Source organism: Ammospiza nelsoni, chromosome 32 (genome assembly GCF_027579445.1).
Source record: "Ammospiza nelsoni isolate bAmmNel1 chromosome 32, bAmmNel1.pri, whole genome shotgun sequence".
Taxonomy (NCBI): Eukaryota; Metazoa; Chordata; class Aves; order Passeriformes; family Passerellidae; genus Ammospiza; species Ammospiza nelsoni.
Window position 1 is genome coordinate 330,246 of NC_080664.1, and position 21,453 is coordinate 351,698.

Sequence of the window (21,453 nt, forward strand, 5' to 3'; positions counted from 1 at the left end):
TGCCCAGCTCCCCCGTCCCGCCCTGAGCTCCGTTCCCTTGGTAACCACAGCTCCGGCTGCTCAGGGGAACTTTCTAAAGGAATCACCTTCTCGAAACACTACAAGTTCAGTTAAAAGAAAGCCCTCTCCTGCTTCTTCCTAAAAGTACGGGAAGAAAGCTATAGAGGATAAAAATCAAAAAAGAATGGGATAAAGGAATTGGTCTATTTCCATTAAAAGAAGCTCCCATAGGAGGGGGCGGACCAGGTAAGCAACACTCAGCCCCCCATGTTCCTTGCTGCGATTTCTGGAGCCATTTGGGACCCTAAAACCAGACTGACTTTACGGTGGTGGCAGCTTGGGTCAGCGAGGCATCCTGCGCAATGCAGAATTTTAGCAGGCTGATGGCCACGAAGGGCCCCCGGGGCCCTGAACGTGAACACCAGCCCTTTTCTAAGGTAAGCCTGACTCAGCAGCCCAGGTTCCTGATGGGAGATAGCAGGAGACACGTGCCGAGGCAAAAGCAGCTGGAGTTTTCACTGGTGCCAGCTTGGGTCTGGGAGGCACATTTGGCAATGCAGAAATATCAGCAGGCAGCCAGCCACTCCAGGCGAGGCCTCCTGAACACCAATGCCAGCCCTTTCCCAGAAGAAGAAAACTCAGCACCCCAGGTTCCTGATGGGAGATTGCTGGACACATTTGGGGACCCTCAAACCAGCCTGACTCTGCGGTGCTGGCAGCTTGGGTCTGGGAGGCATCCTGCGCAATGCAGAATTTCAGCAGGCAGATGGCCGGCCCCTCTTGGCCAGAGGCTCCTGAACACTAGTGCTGACGCTTTCCCCAGGTAAGCAAAACTCAGCCCCCCAGATTCCTTGTTGCAGATTGCTTGAGTCGGCTGAGGTGGCAGCTTGGGTCTGGGAGGCATCCTCTAACCCAGTAAGAACCAAAAAAAACCCCAACCCTTTCTTCTAAAAAATATTCAAATATATATATCCTTATGTTTTCATATTTACATTCACAATATGCATTATAAATATAAATGTATATTGCTTACTTATACATTTATCTTTATCAATGTCAATTTATAAATAAATTTTTATTCTATATCTACTCCAAGCACTTATTTATCTATTTTATACCTATTTTTACATATTGATTATATATTCCCCTGTCAAGATTTTTACTTCTGTAACACTTATGTTTTATTTTAAATAACATCTGCCTCTACTTAAATAAAAGCCAAAAAAATTCCTTTCCTTTGGAATATATTTACATAGTTTTATATTTTTATTCCTATTTATAATTTATAGTGCCCTATAATGTTATTTATATTCTATATTACAAATCTGCATTTTACTTACTTATGTTTATATTTAAATTTATATTCATAGTTTAGCAATTTCTCTTTATATAATTATTATATATTTCTAACTTACGATTCACATTTTTATAAGACTTATAGTATTTAAAATAAAACTCCTGCCTCTATAAAAACAGAGGACATCCCTTGAGTTAAACAATAGTTAAAATTCTATTCACATCTACCTTTAAAATTTTTATTTATTATATTTATAGATATATATTAGAGAGAATACCTTTTATTATAATAATAGATGTATTATTTTTATATTATGTATTTCTTTTACTTATATTTATTAATATTAGATATTTATAGATATTGGTATATAAATTATATATTTGTATATCTGGATTTCTACTTTTATAGTATTTCTATTTATATTATTTATTTAAAAAAACAGCCTACAACCTAAAAAAACCGAAAAAAATCTCCAATTTATTTTAACCTTTTTATATTTACATTCTATGTTTATATATCTTTCTTAATATATATAAATTATACTCCACTCTATATATAATGTTACAATTATATACCATATATTATACTTTTATGTATGTATCTGTTATCTATGTCTACCACTCTAATTTCATATTTATTTTTAAATTTATATTTATTTCTATTTTCATGTATATGTTAGACCATGTAAGTTCATTAACCCGACACATCAGAACCACAACAATACCGTACCTTTGTCAGCACCTGTACGCAGCCCGCGCTCATCCCATTGCAGCACATCAAAACAAAACCTATTTCTATTACTAAAGGAACAAACATCCCACAACATTGAACCCTAATAAAAACTCAAATAAACCTAACTGTAAATAAATTTTAAATCCCACTATAAGCAGCCCAAAGCCTCCACACATTCTCATCATAAACTTCCTCCTAAACCAATATCTCAAACACCCACAAACTCAAATACACCTTGAAAATGACACAACTACTAATAAAAACAAACACCCATTAAAAATTAAATCTAACCAACTCACTAGACTCAAAACTGTACAACTGACCCAAAACAGTACTAACAAAAAAAAGCTCTACGTTTATGCACAAATAATAACCGATAATCTGGAAAAGTTATTTGAAAAAATTTTACAAATTAACTAAAAGCATAAAAATAAAAAAAAATCTAAACTATTAAAATACTACAAAATATCACTAACTAAATTTAAAAAATATTGCCTATAAAACCCCACCATATAAATGCCCCTCTCCCCAACAATAAAACTAAAAACACCTAACGAACCAGAAAGAAATCGGAACTTAGGAACACTAAAACCATAGCGTTCAAGAAGTCACACCACATCCCTTATCATACACCAACTACAAACAACATAAAACAATACAGTGAATTCTTAAAAACCACCTTAAAACCACTACATTGAAAAACATTTCAAAAATGAAAAACTGCATTTAACAAAAGCCATCTAATAAATTCACACCCAAAACTCCAGCAGCCCAGCTGGCCCTACCAAAGCTGTATGTTTATACATAAATTAAACAAAACCAAAATGCCAGTAATACCTATCAGAAGTCTATGAAAGAAACCTCTTGAAATTAATCCTAGCTCAAATACAAACCAACCCATCCAGAAAGTCAGCTTCACCCAAAAAACAACTTACACAGAGTTAATAATACCAAGAAATAAAACAACACACCATATACCACCAATGAATATAATAGTGTAGGAAAAAAAATACTCCACTTTTTTTTTTTTTTTTTTTTTTTTTTATTTAAACTAACTTATTTTATTAGCTAGAACAGAAGCTTTTGCCAAGACTGTAACAACAACTTCTTTTTCTTCTTCTCCTTCTGAAATATCCCTTCTCACTCCCAAATTCCTCACAACTTCTGAGTTTAAATCCAAGCCAAAAGCAAAATTCGTGCACTTGTGCGTTCGATGCTCCTGCCAGATTCTCTGTTTCCCTCCACATCTTCTTACACTTTCAGTCTTCAGGCTGTCCTGCCGTGATGAGTTTGTCGGAAGAATGGGTAAAGAGAGGATTTCCCTGCCTCCCCCCCAGAGCTGGTTTCCTCAGCCATTTCACTCAATCCCAAACCGGCAATGATGCACGCTCACCTGAAGCAGGGGAATAAATCTCTAAATGTCACTAAATACATAAAATGTACACAAAAATACATAAATGTCACTAAATACATAAAAGCGCATCCCCATTGTTCCAACACTCGGCAGCCCATGCGGCCAAGGTCAGAACTCTCTGCCCCCCGAGGACACGGCAACCAGCGGGGCCCTTTGTCCCACTCTCCAGCATGGACCTACGAAGCCAGAGAGGAGTTTACAGAGACCGGGAGGCGGCCGGACGGGGCGGGCGCCCGGCCCGACCTTCCAAAGCTGGCGGCAGCGAGGGCGGGGAGCGCCACGGCCCCGCTCCGCCGCCTGCCCGCCGCCCCGGGGCCGCCCCGCCGGGATTGTCCGGCCCGCGGTCGCTCCCAGCGCCTGGAGCGGGGCGGGCGCGGGCTCGGGAGCTGCCGCCCTGTTCCGACGCCGCTCGCCCGCCCCCGCCCGCTGCCCCGGCCCGCGGAGCGCTGCGACCGCACCTCCGCCGCCCGCCGAAACCGGCCCCGCCCGGCCGCCCCCGCCGCGGCCGTTCTCCTCGGCCATCGCATCCCTTTGCATGACCGAATGTCCTTCACCCGCCCCCGCCATTTACAGACCCTGGGCCGACCGCCGCTGGCTCCAGCGCCCTTCCCTCGCTCGGCAGCCGCGTCCTTGCCCCGCCCCCGGCACTCAGCGGCGAGGGGCAGGGCGCTGGCTCGGGGGGGTGCGATCCCGCTCTGTGGCCACAGGGGGAGGAGATTTATGGGGGCGTGCGATTTCCCCGCCCATTTCGCCGCCATCTTGAGAAGGTCAAAGAACGCCCGCGACATTTGCGACGCGCCCCTCCCAAAATGGCGGCCGAGGAGGACCCTCGGAAGAAATAGGGTTTTACCCAGATGCCTCTCAGCAACCCGCCTAAATATGTTCGCCCACGGCGCCGCTGACCACATAGGCCGTGTCTTATACACTTAAAATGCCACATAAAAATCCATCGGGGCCGCCGTGGCGTCGGTGTTTCATGCAGGCAGCCGATTCGACCGACGCTGGCCCTCGACTTCCCCGCCCTTCTCGCTGCCATGTTAAGAAGGTCAAGGAAAAGTCCGTGACATCCGCGACTCGCCACTCCCAAGATGGCGGCCTCGCGGCTGCCGGTAGCGACAGAGCTGCAGTACCGCGCTCTGCCCACAAGGCGGCAGCACTGCCGCCCGCCCCAGCCGGGGGCGCAGCGCGCCTCGGGGCTGCGGGCAGGCAAGGTGGCAAAAAAGAACAGGGGCGACCCCCGCCAAAAACTGCTCTGAAATAAATGCCAAAAACCTGCCTCTTATCCCACCAGAATCAAACAAGGCCCCTTGCTTTAAAGCCATGTTTAAATAAATTTTTTATTTCCATTTTTCGTATTTATATTCACATGCATAGCTATAGTGGACATTGATGTAGCATGTAATTTATATAACATTATTCTATTGCTATTATTTATATTTACTTATATTTTGTGCTTTTATAAATATCTTTCCACATTGATTGTATATTTCTATGTCTAAAATTACATTTCTATCATGCTTTCACTATTTAAAATACAAATCCCATCCTAACTAAATAAATACAAAAAAGCTCTATTCTTTTAAACTACATTGAAATATTTTTATATTTATAGCGCTCATGACTACACTCACATTTATATTTGTAGTTTATACTTAAGTATTATATTAATCATTATGTATAACATGTATCCTATTCAAATAAGAGATAAATTATTTTCCTAATTATGTACCATATCTACTGCTACAACTTATTTTTCCTTACATTTTTAATTTTTATATTAACCTTCAGCTATTTATGATCTATTTCTATTCTTAGATTTCTACCTTTATATTATTTGTATTTATAATGTTTATACTAAAACACCTGCTTTTGCCAAATAAAAAAAAAAAATCCCCTTTATTTTAAACTACTTAAAAAAACCTAGAGTATATCAATCTGGTATAACATATAACAAATGATAGATATGATAGATGTAAAATTGATATAAATATTGTAGTGTATTATAGGAAATAAATAAAAATCAATATGATCCATAACACAAGTAATACTGTATAAATGTTATATTTATGTTATTTTATATTTCAAATAATTTAACATTTCTTTATATATTTGCATATACTTGACAAACATTTCTATATTTATACTTGGGTTGCGATTTTTTTCTGGGTGTTTTCTGGGTCTTTTCTTGCCCTTCTTCGAATTTTTTTCTGGGTTATTTCTTGTCCATCTTGGGGGTTTTTTCTGGGTTTTTTCTTGCCCATCTTCAGACTTTTTTCTGGTTTTTTTCTTGCCCATCTCAGAGTTTTTTTTTGGGGGTTTTTTCTGGGTTTTTTTCTTGCCCATCTTGGGTGATTTTCTGGGGTTTTTCTACGTTTTTTTCTTGCCCATCTGGGATTATTTTCTGGGGTTTTTTTCTCGTTGCTTTCTTGCCCATCCTGGGCTTTTTCTGGGTTTTTTTCTTGTCCATCATGTGGTTTTTTTCTGGTTTTTTCCTGCTCATCTTCGTCTGGTTTTCTGGGTTTTAAGCCAAACTCGGTACATATCATGTCAGTTCATGCAATACAACCCGGCTGGGGATTTTTTATTCTAAATTTAACAAGGAGTCGCAAAACCTGGAAAGCAAAAGTCACACACACAAGGTTAAATCCAGTCAGCATGCACTCACACACGCAGAAACGAGCAGACACAGACAGACACAGCCACGTGCTCTCACACACGCTCACACAATCTTTCCACTTAAATGCTCACTGCGGCCCTTACTCGAGATGCTGAAGAACGTGCTGTGACACATCTTCTGGCTGCCGCTCCTTGAGGTAAAATGGCAGATCCTGGGGAAATCAGCAGCCTCGGGGACCTGTGAGACGACAGGAAGGGTCAACGAGTGGCTATCTGACAGCTAGGACTTGTCTCCTCTCTGGACTGATAAATTTTCTACCCAAAATCCAACAGAAGACAGATGTATAGGTACATAGAACATAAGCCACCATAGGCAGATACAATACAAGCCAGGACTTGCAAAAATTCTCTGGAAGATGAATTCTAGCGCCCTATTCCCTTTCAGAAGAAGGAACCTACACAACTACTGCAGTCATCTGAGGAGGTGCATCTGAAAAAAAAGTTAGGACAACAGTCAGACGGTTCAATGATAACTGAAGAGCTCCAGATATCCTGTGTCCATCTACAAATCCCATCTAGAGTCCAACTACACCCCACACTGCACATTACAAATCCCCGGGCCCTCTCCTATTGCACCAGGCTATGCGGCAGGGCAGAGCAGCTCGGGCACAAATGTGTGCTGACAGCCGTGACACAGGATGGACAGGACAGGACAGACAACGGGGACACAACACAGACAGAAAATTCTAGGCAAGGAAAATGGCTGCAAGGACTGAGAGAATGCAAAAGGAGATGACCGAGCTCAAACTGATGGTGAGCTGATGAGGCTCAGAGAACCCCGAAGGAAGAAGATGATAACTGAATGATTTCTTCTAAGAACTGCAAAGATGGATGCCTAGGAATCCTACGGTCAGAATCCTCTACCTAACCTCATATTACGCCAAGTCCTAATCCACCAAAATGGATCCAGGTGGGGGCATAGCTGTCCATACAGCCCAGACCAAGACCTGACAAGACATCAGATGCGATGCTTCCAAAGAGAGAAGAGAGTCTGACGCCTGTCTGAGCTCCCCAGTCAAAAGTTCTGTGGCCTGGGTGCCAGGCCAGGGAATGCAGAGATCACAGATGCTAACAATGATGCCAAGATTAATGACAGGCACCCCTAAGGTAAAAGACATGGGATACACAAACAACACACAATTCACAACAGACAAGTGACACGAGACACACCGGGACTGCTCTGCCCTGCTGCACACCTCAGCACTGTGATCAAAAGTGAGACTTGGCTTCTATGGGGCCTAAGGGGCCACTTCATTAACACCCCCCCACCTCCAAACTGGACTCAAAACCCCCTCCCTGTAATCCCCAAACCAGCACCGTGCTTTCAGCCCCTCTGTGGGTCATGGCCCTCTACTTATCTCTCATACAGCTGGGGATGCTGGTCCCTGTCAGGTGCAAAGAAAGGCCACCTCATCAGATGGGAAGGTCCTGCTGGCACCGGGCTGGTGTCTCTCAGACAGCTAGATTAAAGAGAACCAAACATCAGTGCCTGAACTTGGCACCGCATCGGCCAAAACCCCACCACTCTGCTACTCACCGCGCTCCTAAGAAGGCCCGGCACCTCCTGACCCTGACCCTCTGCCACACGTGGAATGCGTCTGCACCTGAAAGAAAGTTAGAACACATGTCAAACATCACCAGGATAACTCACAAGCTGCAAACACCATATGTCAATCTAGGAACAACATCTAGAGCCCAAGTACAGCCCACATTACAAATTTCAACTCCCCAAGGCTCGTCCTATTGCAGCAGGCCATGCGGCGGGGCAGAACAGCTCCGGCAAAAAATGTGTGCACACACCCGTGACACAGAAAGTGACAAACAGAGGGGACATGAAACACGACACATCATGCTTGTGGTGAGGGCCTCGAGGGGAAAAGGCAAAAGGGACCCCAAAGACACACCAGGGAGCACGGCACACCGGACAACAGGACACAGATCGGAGCTGTTCTGCACTGCCCGCCTGAAAGCTGCCATCAAAAGTAGAGCCTCTCCCTTTAGCTGTCCTAAGAGGCCCTTGGAGAAGATTGCTTTCCCCTCTGCTCATTTTTGAATCTGTCCCAAGAACTCCCAATCTGCTACTCTGCCATCTCCAGACCGCGGCCCCCGACTTATCTTTTGGATGATCGGTGAGGGGAATCCACGCTGCACCTGAAATGAGTCTGCCTTGGAGGGCTCTGTGACGGCCTGTGAGCCTCTCGGTCAGCTGCAATCAAGAAAACCAAAACCAAAGTATGAGTCCAGAGTTATGTGGGCCAAATCCCTGCAAGTCAGCTACTTGCCCTCTCCTGAGTGTGCCTGGCTCCTTCAGGCTCCAGCTTCATCCTGATTCCAAGGCTGTGGCCTTCATTAGGAGTGGCACCTGGGTTACAGAAAGACAAAGTTAAATGGCATTCCTCTGAGTGCAGTGGATCACCTTGTATGCTGTAAGCCATGGGAATGCCTCTGCTAGGCTTCTGAACAGCCTTGTGTGGGGGGGCCCTCAAATAAACACCCTTTCTCACCCTGCTGCTTGCAAACCCGCTCCCAAGAAATCCTAAACTGGATACCTGATCACCCTCCCTCTCCCAGGCACCATCCTCAACTCACCTGAAGCCTCAATCTCAAACATCATCCTTGACACTGGGCAGATCCCTCTTGTGACACGACGAATCTGCTGAAAAATTGTTGTGCTTGAGAGCTGAGCAATAACAGCCAATTCTCTCCACTGCTCACCTTGACTGCTGGCATCCAGATTGACTTCCTGAAAAGAAAGACAAAGAACAGAGCTGTAACACACTCACCATACACACTTCTGCTGCAGAGACAAATGGGGCCTCACCGGCTCGGGGCAATCCCCTCACCCGGGATGGGGCCCTCTGGCACACATTTAATCCATCTGAATCTGAAAAAAAAGTTAGGACAAGAGTCACACTGTTGCAGGATAACTGATGAGCTCCAGATGCCCTGTGCCCATCCACAGATCCCATCTAGTGTCCAACTACACCCCACATTACACATTCCAAGTCTCCAAGACTTCTCCTATCGCACCAGGCTGTGCAGCACGGCAGAGCAGCCCCATCCCAAATGTGTGCTGACACCCGTGACACAGGACAGACAGGACAGACAACAACAGGGGACACAACAGGAAAAGAAATCTCTTGGCAAGGAAAATGGCTGCAAGGACTGAGAGAATGCAAAAGGAGATGAGTGAGCTGAGACCGATGGTGAGCTGATGAGGCTCAGAAAACCCTGGGGGACGAAGATGATAACTGAATGATTAATTCCAAGAACAGCAAAGATGGATGCCTAGGAATCCTACGGTCAGAATGCTGTACCTAACCTCATATTATTACAAGTCCTAATCCACCACAATGGATCCAGGTGGGGCATAGCTGTCCATACAGCTCAGAACTAGACCTGACAAGAAATCTGACTGGATGCTTCCAAAGAGGTAACTTTTGACTGGGGAGCTCAGACAGCTATCAGAAACTCATATATGGCCTGGGTGCCGGGCCAGGGAATGCAGAGATCAGAGATGCTAACAATGATGCCAGGGGTACTGACAGGGCCCTCCAAAGGTAAAAGACATGGGATACACAAACAACACATAATGCACAACAGACAAGTGACACGAGACACACCGGGACTGCTCTGCCCTGCACACCTCAACACTGTGATCAAAAGTGAGACTTGGCTTTTATGAGGCCTAAGGGGCCACCTCATGAACATCCCCCACCGCCAAAGCTGAATCAAAAACTCCACCCCGTATTTCCCGAAACAGCACCATGACTTCATCCCCACTGTGGGTCGTAGCCCTCTACTTATCTCTCATACAGCTGGGGATGCGGGTCTCGGGTGCAAAGAAAGCTCACCTTGTCAAACGGGAAGGTCCTGCTGGCACCGGGCTGGTGTCTCTGAGACAGCTAGATTAAAGAGAACCAAACATCAGGGCCTGATCTTGGCACCGCATTGGCCAAAACCCCACCGCTCTGCTACTCACCGCGCTCCTAAGAAGGCCCGGCACCTCCTGACCCTGACCCTCTGCCACACGTGGAATGCATCTGCACCTGAAAGAAAGTTAGAACATATGTCAAACACCACCAGGATAACTCACAAGCTGCAAACACCTTATGTCAATCTAGGAATAGCATCTAGAGCCCAAGTACAGCCAACATTACAAATTCCCCCTCCCTATGGTTCGTCTTATTGCAGCAGGCCATGCGGCAGGGAAGAACAGCTCTGGCACAAATCTGTGCACACACCCGTGACACAGAATGTGACAAACAGGGGGACATGAAACACGACACATCATGCTTGTGGTGAGGGTCTCGAGGGGAGAAGGCAAAAGGGACCCCAAAGACACACTAGGGAACACGGCACACCGGACAACAGGATACAGACCGGAGCTGTTCTGCACTGCCCGCCTGAAAGCTGCCATCAAAAGTAGAGCCTCTCCCTTTAGCTGTCCTAAGAGGCCTTTGGAGAAGATTGCTTTCCCCACTGCCAATTTTTAAATCTGGCCAAAGAACTGCCAACCTGATACTCTCCCATCGTCTCATCTCCAGACCGCGGCCCCCGACTTATCTTTTAGATGATCGGTGAGGGGAATCCACGCTGCACCTGAAATGAGTCTGCCTTGGAGGGCTCTGTGATGGCCTGTGAGCCTCTCGGTCAGCTGCAATCAAGAAAACCAAAACCAAAGTATGAGTCCAGAGTTATGTGGGCCAAATCCCACCAAGGCAGCTACTTGCTCTCTCCTGAGTGTGCCTGGCTCCTTCAGGCTCCAGCTTCATCCTGATTCCAAGGCTGTGGCCTTTATTAGCAGTGGCACCTGGGTTACAGAAAGACAAAGTTAAATGGCATTCCTCTGAGTGCAGTGGATCACCTTGTGTGCTCTGAGACATGGCAATGCCTCTGCTAGGCTTCTCAGCCTTGTGTGGGGTGCCCTCAAATAAACACCCTTTCTCAACCTGCTGCTTGCAAACCCCCTCCTAAGAACTCCTAAACTGGATACCTGATCACCCTCCCTCTCCCAGGCACCATCCTCAACTCACCTGAAGCCTCAATCTCAAACATCATCCTTGACACTGGGCAGATCCCTCTTGTGACACGACGAATCTGCTGAAAAATTGTTGTGCTTGAGAGCTGAGCAATAACAGCCAATTCTCTCCACTGCTCACCTTGACTGCTGGCATCCAGATTGACATCCTGAAAAGAAAGACAAAGAACAGAGCTGTAACACACTCACCATACACACTTCTGCTGCAGAGACAAATGGGGCCTCACCGGCTCGGGGCAATCCCCTCACCCGGGATGGGGCCCTCTGGCACACATTTAATCCATCTGAATCTGAAAAAAAAGTTAGGACAAGAGTCACACTGTGGCAGGATAACTGATGAGCTCCAGATGTCCTGTGTCCATCTACAAATCCCATCTAGAGTCCAGCTACACCCCACATTACAAACTCCAAGTCTCCAAGACTTCTCCTATCGCACCAGGCTGTGCAGCACGGCAGAGCAGCCCCATCCCAAATGTGTGCAGACACCCGTGACACAGGACAGGACGTGACAAACAATAGGCACAAGACACAGACAGAAATCTCTTGGCAAGGAAAATGGCTGCAAGGACTGAGAAGATGCAAAAGGAGATGACCGAGCTGAGACCGATGGTGAGCTGATGAGGCTCAGAGAACTCTGAAGGAAGAAGATGATTACTGAATGATTAATTCCAAGAACAGCAAAAAGACGGATGCCTAGGAATCCTACAGTCAAAATCCTCTACCTAACCTCGTAATATTACAAGTCCTAATCCACCATAATGGATCCAGGTGGGGCACAGCTGTCCATACAGCTCAGAACAAGACCTGAAAAGACGTCTGACTGGATGCTTCCAAAGAGAGAAGAGAGTCTGATGCCTGTCTGAGCTCGCGAGTCAAAAGCTCTGTGGCCCGGGTGCCAGACCAGGGAATGCAGAGATTACAGATACTAACAGTGATGCCAGGGGTACTGACAGGGCCCTCAAAGGCCTAAGGTAGAAGACAGGAGATACACAAAACAACACACAATGCACAACAGACAAGTGACACGATGCACACGGGGACTGCTCTGCCCTGCACACCTCAGCACTGTGATCAAAAGTGAGACTTGGCTTTCATGGGGCCTAACGAGCCGTTTAATGAACACCCCCCGCTCCAAACTGGACTCAAAAACCCCTCCCAGGAATTCCCAAACAAGCACCATGCCTTCATCCCCACTGTGGGTCGCAGCCCTCTACTTATCTCTCAGACATCTGGGGATGCCAGTCTGTGTCAGGTGCAAAGAAAGGCCACCTCGTCAGCTGGGAAGGTCCTGCTGGCACCGGGCTGGGGTCTCTCAGACAGCTAGATTAAAGAGAACCAAACATCAGGGCCTGATCTTGGCACCGCATTGGCCAAAACCCCACCGCTCTGCTACTCACCGCGCTCCTAAGAAGGCCCGGCACCTCCTAACCCTGACCCTCTGCCACACGTGGAATGCATCTGCACCTGAAAGAAAGTTAGAACATATGTCAAACACCACCAGGGTTACTCACAAGCTGCAAACATCTTATGTCAATCTAGGAACAACATCTAGAGCCCAAGTACAGCCAACATTACAAATTCCCCCTCCCTATGGTTCGTCCTACTGCAGGAGGCCATGCGGCAGGGCAGAACAGCTCTGGCAAAAAATGCGTGCACACACCCGTGACACAGAACGTGGCAAACAGGGGGGACATGAAACACGACACATCATGCTTGTGGTGAGGGTCTCGAGGGGAGAAGGCAAAAGGGACCCCAAAGACACACTAGGGAACACAGAACACTGGACAACACAACACAGACCGGAGCTGTTCTGCACTGCCCGCCTGAAAGCTGCCATCAAAAGGAGAGCCTCTCCCTTTAGCTGTCCTAAGAGGCCCTTGGAGAAGATTGGTTTTCCGGCTGCCAATTTTCAAATCTGCCCCAAGAACTCCCAACCCACTATTCTCTCATCTCCAGGCCAAGGCCCTCGACTTATCTTTTGGATGATCGGTGATGGGAATCCACGCTGCACCTGAAATGAGTCTGCCTCGGAGGGCCTCGTGATGGCCTGTGAGCCTCTCGGTGAGCTACAATAAAGAAAACCAAAACCAAAGTATGAGTCCAGAGTTATGTGGGCCAAATCCCACCAAGGCAGCTACTTGCCCTCTCCTGAGTGTGCCTGGCTCCTTCAGGCTCCAGCTTCATCATGATTCCAAGGCCTTCATTAGGAGTGGCACCTGGGTTAGAGAAAGGCAAAGTTAAATGGCATTCCCCTGGGTGCAGTGGATGACCTTGTGTGCTGTAAGACATGGGAATGCCTCTGCTAGGCTTCTGAGAAGCCTTGTGTGGGGGAGGCCTCAAATAAACAAATAAAGACCCTTTCTCACCCTGCTGCCTGCAAACTCCCTCCCAAGAACTCCTAACTGCTCACCCTCCCTCTCCCAATCACAATCCTCAACTCACCTGAAGCCTCAATCTCAAACATCATCTTGGACCTTGGGCGGATCCCTCTTGTGACATGATCAATCTGCTGAATAAAATGTTGTGCTTGACACAGCTTGGAATCTCAGGGAGTTGCACTCCTCAATTAAAAAAAAAAACAAAACAAAAAAAACCCAACAAAACCAATCCCAAAAACAAACAAAGAAAAAAAACCAAACAAACAAAACCCACACAAACAATAAATCCCAAAACACCTAACTCCCCACAGAAACAAAAAAACCACAGAAAACATCAAAAAATCCAAAACCCCCACAAAAACCAACTAAAAACCCCAAAATGAAAACCAAAAAAAACCAAAAATTCCACCAAAAGAAATCCAACCAAAAAAACAACCAGAGCAAAACTAAAAATTACAAAAGCACCTTACCACTCCTAAACACAAAACCCAAAATCACAAACCTAAATACTCCCTGTATTCCATGCTGTTTTCTTCACAGAATCTTCCAAGCCTCTGTGCTTTAGATGCCCAGAAACACCTGCTGAAAAGATGCTGAGACGGGCTGAAAAAGCCTCTTCACTGAAATGAGGAGAGCTCTTACCCCAGCACATCCCAGAGAGGGAATGAAGCCCCTCAGCCACGGCTGGGGTTAATATACCCCTGATTGTGCCCGCCTCTCGTTCCCATGCCACCCGGGAAAAGGGAGGGGGCGAATCCCACCAAGCCCTCAGAGCAGCTACAGCTGTTTGGCTCCTCTGACTCACGTTCAAGGGCAGTAAAGGGCTTGTTATAGAAGAAAACTTTTCAGAAAAGTAACAGTGCTTTCTTTTTTTGCAACAACTACTTGGAGCAGAAGAACAGAAAACTGGCAAGATATAAAACTTTGTGGTAAGGTTACATAGCTAGATCAATTGGGTAATTGGGTAATTTGCTGTTACCTTACATAATTATTCTGTGTTTACCAAAAGCCATCTAATAAATTCACACCCAAAACTCCAGCAGCCCAGCTGGCCCTACCAAATCTCTATGTTTATGCATACAGTAAACAAAACCAAAATCCCAGTAATACCTATCAGAAGTCTGTGAAAGAAACCTCTTGAAATTGATCCTACCTCAAATACAAAACAACCCATGCAAAGTTAGCTTGACTCAATAAACAATTTACACAGAGCTAATAACACCAAGAAATAAAACAGCACACCATATACCACCAAAGAATATAATAGTGAAGAAAAAAGAAACCACTTTTTTTTTTTTTTTAAAGCTTTTGCCAAGACTCCAACAACAACTTCTTCTCCTTCTGAAATGTCCCTTCTCCTTCCCAAATTCCTTACAACTTCTGAGTTTACATCCAAGCAAAAAGCAAAATTCGTGCACTTGTGCGTTCGATGCTCCTGCCAGATTCTCTGTTTCCCTCCACATCTTCTTACACTTTCAGTCTTCACTCTGTCCTGCCGTGATGAGTTTGACGGACGAATTGGTAAACGTTAAGAGAGGATTTCCCTGCCTCCCTCCCCAGAGCTGGTTTCCTTAGTGCATTTCACTCAATCCCAGGCCGGCAACGATGCACGCTCACCTCAAGCGTGCAAGGCTCACAGCTGCTCGGCTAAACTCGGCTCTAATCGGCTAAACTCGGCCATTGTCATCTGCATTCGGCTGGACTCGACCCTTCGGCACGGCTCGGCTCGCTTCGGCCGAACTCGGAGCCGCTCTCTGCGCCCGGCGCGCCTCGGCTCGCTTCGGCCGAACTCGGAGCCGCTCTCTGTGCGCCCGGCGCGGCTCGGCTCGCTTCGGCCGAACTCGGAGCCGCTCTCTGCGCTCGGCGCGGCTCGGCTCGCTTCGGCCGAACTCGGAGCCGCTCTCTGTGCGCCCGGCGCGGCTCGGCTCGCTTTTGCCGAACTCGGAGCCGATCAGTGCGCCCGGCGCGGCTCGGCTCGCTTCGGCCGAACTCGGAGCCGCTCTCTGCGCTCGGCGCGGCTCGGCTCGCTTCGGCCGAACTCGGAGCCGCTCTCTGCGCTCGGCGCGGCTCGGCTCGCTTCGGCCGAACTCGGAGCCGCTCTCTGCGCCCGGCGCGGCTCGGCTCGCTTCGGCCGAACTCGGAGCCGATCAGTGCGCCCGGCGCGGCTCGGCTCGCTTCGGCCGAACTCGGAGCCTCTCTGTGCGCCCGGCGCGGCTCGGCTCGCTTCGGCCGAACTCGGAGCCGATCAGTGCGCCCGGCGCGGCTCGGCTCGCTTCGGCCGAACTCGGAGCCGCTCTCTGCGCTCGGCGCGCCTCGGCTCGCTTCGGCCGAACTCGGAGCCTCTCTGTGCGCCCGGCGCGGCTCGGCTCGCTTCGGCCGAACTCGGAGCCGCTCTCTGCGCCCGGCGCGGCTCGGCTCGCTTCGGCCGAACTCGGAGCCGATCAGTGCGCCCGGCGCGGCTCGGCTCGCTTCGGCCGAACTCGGAGCCGATCAGTGCGCTCGGCGCGCCTCGGCTCTCTTCGGCCGAACTCGGAGCCGCTCTCTGCCCTCGGCGCGGCTCGGCTCGCTTCGGCCCAACTCGGAGCCGCTCTCTCCGCGTTCGGCTGAGCTCGCTTCGGCTCGGCTCCCTGACGGCGGGCAAGCGGCGCCGCCTCACGTTAAACTCGCCCGGCTCGGGGCTCTCCTGCTGCCGCGTCCCGCGGGCGGCCCGGCCATCGCACGGACACGATCGGGAGCGCGGCGTGGCACAGGAGGTCATTGGGCTGTGACCGCACTCGCGCTAATTAGCGCGCACGAGAGCAGCGGGCTCGGTTCGGCTGAGCTCGGCTCCGTTCAGGCAGCCTCGCAAGCCTGGCCTCGGTTCGCTCGAGGCCGTCAGGTTCCGCCGGTCTCGCCTTGGTTCGGCCGAAGGAGGCGTCGTTCGCTCGTGTTTTTACAAATATCTTTCTATATTGACTGTATATTTCTATATTTAATTTTATACTTCTATAATACTTCCATTATTCCAAATAAAAACCCCGTCTCTAACCAAATAAATAAAAAAACCCTTCTTTTAAAGGATACTGCAATATTTTTTATTTATACTTTGTATAATTATACATTCATATTTTAATTTATCGTTTCTTTGGATGTATTACATTAATAATGATATATTATATATATAAAATTTTAAAATAGATTTAAATTATTATTTAAATTATGTATAATATCTACTGCTACAACTAATTTTTTCTGATATTTTAAATTTTTATATTTATCTGTATGTATTTATTATATATTTCTAAACTTAGATTTCTACCTTTATATTATTTGCATTTATAATTTTTACAATCAAAACACTGCCTATTGACCAATAAAGAAAACCCGCTTTATTTAAGTATTTTAAAAATATTTTCATGTTTATAATTTTCATATTTATATTTATAATTTGTTCAATATTACATGAGAACACACCTGCTCCTGCACCGCAGTGGGGCCCCCTCTCCTGGGGACCTTGGGGTGCCCCAACGGCATCAGAGCCCCGAGTCTTCACCCCCTTCTCCTCTATTTAGAAACTACACTGGAACTTTTTTCTGGAAATAAAGACATTACCTAAATCCTCTCCCCGTGTCCTAGACAGATGGATATTCAGTTATTAGTTGGCTGGGCAGCAGTTTCTTAAATAGAATGATAAACAAGATGTGAACATTTCAGCTACAAGCAAATAGGCAAATCTGAACAAGGTACTGGTGGGCGACCACTGAAGTTATTTTGAAGGAATTTTTTAAACAATAAAATATTGATACCACAAAAATAAAGCAAAAAGCTAACTACTGGCTAAGAAAAAATTAACTTTTGACAGCAACAACATTCCAACCACACAGGCTTTTTCCCGATGTCATACCTTATAACTACCTCTCTTGGGAATTCTCATCATGTATCCCAAAAGGAATAAATACCTCAGAGCGTCCTAAAGCAAAAAGTAGCGCACATGAGCTCCTCACACTCCCGGGAGGCCTGCACAGCGTGCACTGAGTCTGCAACAAATTCTGCTCAGTGAGAGTCTGCAAACAAAGGTTCAATTGATGAATTGAACTGATTGTAAAGGGAGGTTTTCTAAGCACAGAAGCACAACAAAGAACAAGCAAAAACAATTCTTAAAAAAAACCTGCAAGTTTTATTTAGCATATATGCGACTGATTTCCACCCTGTGGCTTCTCACTTTGATTCGCGTCTGTAGGTTCAGGAAGATGACAATGCACACTCTGCCCTCCCTGAGCCCCCCACAGCAGCTGAGCGCTGCTCCGTGCGCTCAGATCGTCAGGAACTGGATTGCCCGCATGGACTGGAACTGCTCTGCTGCAGATTCAGGAGAGAGAGGCTGGCTGAGGCGTCGTCCCAATTCCATTTCTGTGTGACGAGAAGCGGTTTGTTCCCAACGGGTGCAACAATCCCCAGCTCGCTTCCATGGTGAGTACCGATGGCACACAAACGGCAGCCTGAGGAAATCGTGTTCTGGGCTCTAAGTGGTCGGGACAGGGTCTGATTTTTTGTTTTGCATCTGTATGATGATTAGTATGACAGGGCCCTGATCGATGACATGGCAGCACAGAATTAAAAACTCCTCAATAGGATTACATCGACTTCTAGGAAAAGACAAAAGCCTAGGACCCTTCTGAAATCTATTTTTAATGCGAAGCACACGGATTGTCACTATGCTGTGCCTTCCAGCTTTTCAAAGCAGCTTACCTCTGAAGACCAGAAAACATTGATTTCTACAGAAACAACGGGCAACCCCCAGGCTAATCTCAGCACTACTGTTTAATAGGGGATCTGCCAGCGTGCCAGTCCAGCTTCAAGTGTGCTTTATTTCAGTCTAACATCCCCTCAAAATTCTTCTCACATCTCCCAACCCTGACATCTTATTTTTCCCTAAAGCTTCTCATCATTAGCAATTTCCAAGTAACATGGTATTTTTACAACATTCAAAAATGTCATGCTGGACTGTGCTAGAGAGTAATTTGCAAATATAAGCTTAGCAAAGTTTGAATTGACTTGTCCAGAGAAAAAACCTACAAGTGAACACCTACACCTGCCTACAAAGAGCTAACAAGCCCCTGGCAGCTGCCAGCATCAAAGCACAGCGGATGTTTCTAATACAGGGTAAGGATAACAATATCACCTTTTGTTCTCTCCAGCTTGTTTTCCCTGCAGTCATATTTTGCTTCTTATGATTTTTTTAGTCTCTGCATCTTCTTGGACAGCACCGAGCCCGACGACAAGGATACGAGAGTCTTTCCCTGCCGTAGGGAGAGAACCAGGAAAACAGTTAAAATAAGAACAGGGTAGTTTGAAATTCATACTTCCAATGAGAAGCAACGCCTAACAAACAGAACAAAAGTAAACAAAGCATGGTACCTCCCTGGGGACAGAAGACTTACAAACTCTCCAGGATTTACAATTCTAGCGACCAACCCCTTCAGGACGGCAGCCAAGTGTCCCATGAGGTGGTGCTGCACCAAAGAACGATCTGAGAGGTTCCAAAGAGTGAAATGCACAATATTTTGCAAAGCCGTAAAATCTTGCAAAATAACAAAAATACAATAGATGTAAACTACAGGGTAAGAGTACAAGTGTTCACTTTAAGAGCTGGAACCATCCAGGTGAGCACCTGATAACTGGATCCTCACCAGAGTTTGAACCCTTCAGGACACAGAAGGGTTTTCCCCAGAAATTTCACAGACTGAGTTTTGATACAAGTATACTTGCCAGACCCTCAGAAACATCACCCATTCTCCAGGTGTCTGGAGAGAACTGCAAATGGCTCTCACGTAGTTTGAGCTAGCTCTGTAAGGTCTCAGGGTGAATTTCACCAGATGCAACCAAACTGGGCAACTCCCAGTGGGACAGAAGGAACCCAAAGCTTGGGTTCGCAGAGCTGCAGCAAATACTGAGGAAACAAACATAACAGCGTAAAAAATAATAAACCATCCTTTTTTTTTCTCTTGCTTTTGTTTTTTTCTTATTCAGATCAGCATAGCAATTAAAGAGAAGGTGAAAAACTCACCATTACTGAACATTTCATCATCTGTAGGCTGAGCATCCTTAGCACAGAGGACTCCAAAGTTAAAATTCACCGATCCCTGGGAAATAAAACCAAATATTGTATGATAAACAATCAAACAGCAGACGTAAAAATTTGTTTCCTCTAAGGACTTTCGGGTACGTATGTACCTTTGCATACATCCAACACATTGGAACATACACTTTATACCATCTCCTAATAAGTAAAAATTTACCTTTAAACTTTGATAGTACAGCATAAAATTATGAACTTAAATTGGTGATCTGTTATTATTAAGTTGGTGCCTAAAGTTATTTCTGCTGTCAGGTTCAAAAAAACATTAATTTTTTTTACTGGAATGAGCAATTGATTTCAAAGTCATCACAAGCCCACCAAAACACAAAGCAGTATTCACTGGATGGGTCTGTGAGCTAGAAGTAGTTAGGCTTGTACTTCCCTCTTGCTATTCCAGAACCAATAAATCCTGTCAACAAAACCAGGATCTATAGCCCACTGCTGTGAAAGATTCTACGAGGATGATGGTTTGATTTGTGTTTAGAAGTTTTGATTTGAAATGGCCAGTTCAATGGATAAAGACAGTTTAGGTAGTATTACATTGCTATTATTATTATTTCTATTATTATTTTTACTATTACTACTGCTATTGTTATCATCTGCTACTGGAAGAAACAAACCAGTAGTACCTATACTTAATTACTTTTATTTCCAGGAAATAATAAAGAAAAAGAACCAAACCAAAAAAAGTCACTTCCTACCTTTTATATCAAGGGATGAAAAATTTCTCTTGGGCTCTTCTCCAATTTATCAAGACTCATAGCACTGAAAGGCAAACAAAACAGTGCTTTATAGAAGGGCAAGTGCACATTTCAAGGCTGAACCACCAACAGATTGCAGTGACAGCAGTTACAACATGAATCCTTCCTAGAGCCTCTGTTAAATGGAATGTTCTGTGGAACTGCCGTTTCTTTCCCAAAACACTAACTTCCAACACTTCCTAATCATATTTTGTATTTTAAAACAAAAGAAGTTAGTGAGACTCTGTGCGGAGGTCAGGTTTAAATTTATTTCCTTCTAAAGCACAGAGCTCTGTTCCATCACCCTTCACTTCGGCTCTACACTGAATCGTGGTGAGCATTTGAGGAGTGCTCAATAACCAATTCTATTTCTCTCTTTTTCTAGCTCTCTCTATTCCTAAATCATTCCAGACAAGTCAAATGAAAAATGAAAAAAACAAGTTCAGCATCAAAGTCACACTTTTTCCCGTTGTCTGGTCAAGAACAGGCTCTAAATCCACTTACTGCTGCCTTCAACGATTCAGACTTGCAAAAGCATTCTTACATATTTTACAGGTTTATCATAAAACCCACAGAACGCAAGCTCTGAATTACAGGAAAAGGTACACAGGCAAATATCTAAAGGGATCACTTATTAGTAAATACATACCTTGGTAGAGATCGCACTGAGAACCTTTCTGAGGGACTCTAAGGGACGCATGTTTTCTGAGCACCCTATAAACAAGAAAAGCTAGGATATAGTACAGGACATCCCCACTTTTTCTACATATTCAAATAGGATTTTTAATAAAAACAATTCAGTTAAAAAAGAAGGAAGAAAACCAAGCTAATTTTACTCAGCTGTATTTACTGCCGATTTAGAGAAAAATGCCGGGCAGCGTCGGCCGTTGCGGCACACGTCGCGCCGGCAGCAGGGCCTGCCGGGAGTTGGAGTCTCGGGCTGGTAGCCACTCATGTGCCGCGATAGCCGTTGCGTCACACGCCGCGCCGGCAGCAGGGCCTGCCGGGAGTTGGAGTCTCGGGCTGACAGCCACGGCTCCGTCCCCCGCCACCGGGA

The 21,453-nt window shown here is 46.1% G+C and overlaps 4 long non-coding RNA genes across 8 annotated transcripts; all 4 read right to left on the bottom strand.

Annotated features, from left to right (window-relative positions):
* Window positions 1-3,047: 3,047 nt before the first annotated feature.
* Window positions 3,048-4,140, bottom strand: LOC132085855 (uncharacterized). The gene is made up of 2 exons (XR_009420290.1): window positions 4,019-4,140; window positions 3,048-3,422 (listed from the first exon to the last, which is right to left on the bottom strand). It is a non-coding gene; the product is annotated as an uncharacterized LOC132085855 (long non-coding RNA).
* An 869-nt stretch (window positions 4,141-5,009) lies between these two features.
* On the bottom strand, window positions 5,010-6,433 carry LOC132085882 (uncharacterized). Its single transcript, XR_009420303.1, has 2 exons — window positions 6,204-6,433; window positions 5,010-6,055 (listed from the first exon to the last, which is right to left on the bottom strand). It is a non-coding gene; the product is annotated as an uncharacterized LOC132085882 (long non-coding RNA).
* Window positions 6,434-13,307: 6,874 nt separating this feature from the next.
* On the bottom strand, window positions 13,308-15,258 carry LOC132085883 (uncharacterized). The gene is made up of 3 exons (XR_009420304.1): window positions 14,041-15,258; window positions 13,603-13,666; window positions 13,308-13,376 (listed from the first exon to the last, which is right to left on the bottom strand). It is a non-coding gene; the product is annotated as an uncharacterized LOC132085883 (long non-coding RNA).
* A 2,413-nt stretch (window positions 15,259-17,671) lies between these two features.
* On the bottom strand, window positions 17,672-21,263 carry LOC132085861 (uncharacterized). 5 transcript variants are annotated; one of them, XR_009420295.1, is made up of 5 exons: window positions 21,046-21,263; window positions 20,358-20,421; window positions 19,585-19,660; window positions 18,700-18,817; window positions 17,672-18,016 (listed from the first exon to the last, which is right to left on the bottom strand). It is a non-coding gene; the product is annotated as an uncharacterized LOC132085861 (long non-coding RNA). The 5 variants fall into 5 exon arrangements; XR_009420296.1 differs by having other exon boundaries at window positions 17,672-18,105; XR_009420297.1 differs by having other exon boundaries at window positions 18,700-19,467.
* Between the last annotated feature and the right edge of the window lie 190 nt (window positions 21,264-21,453).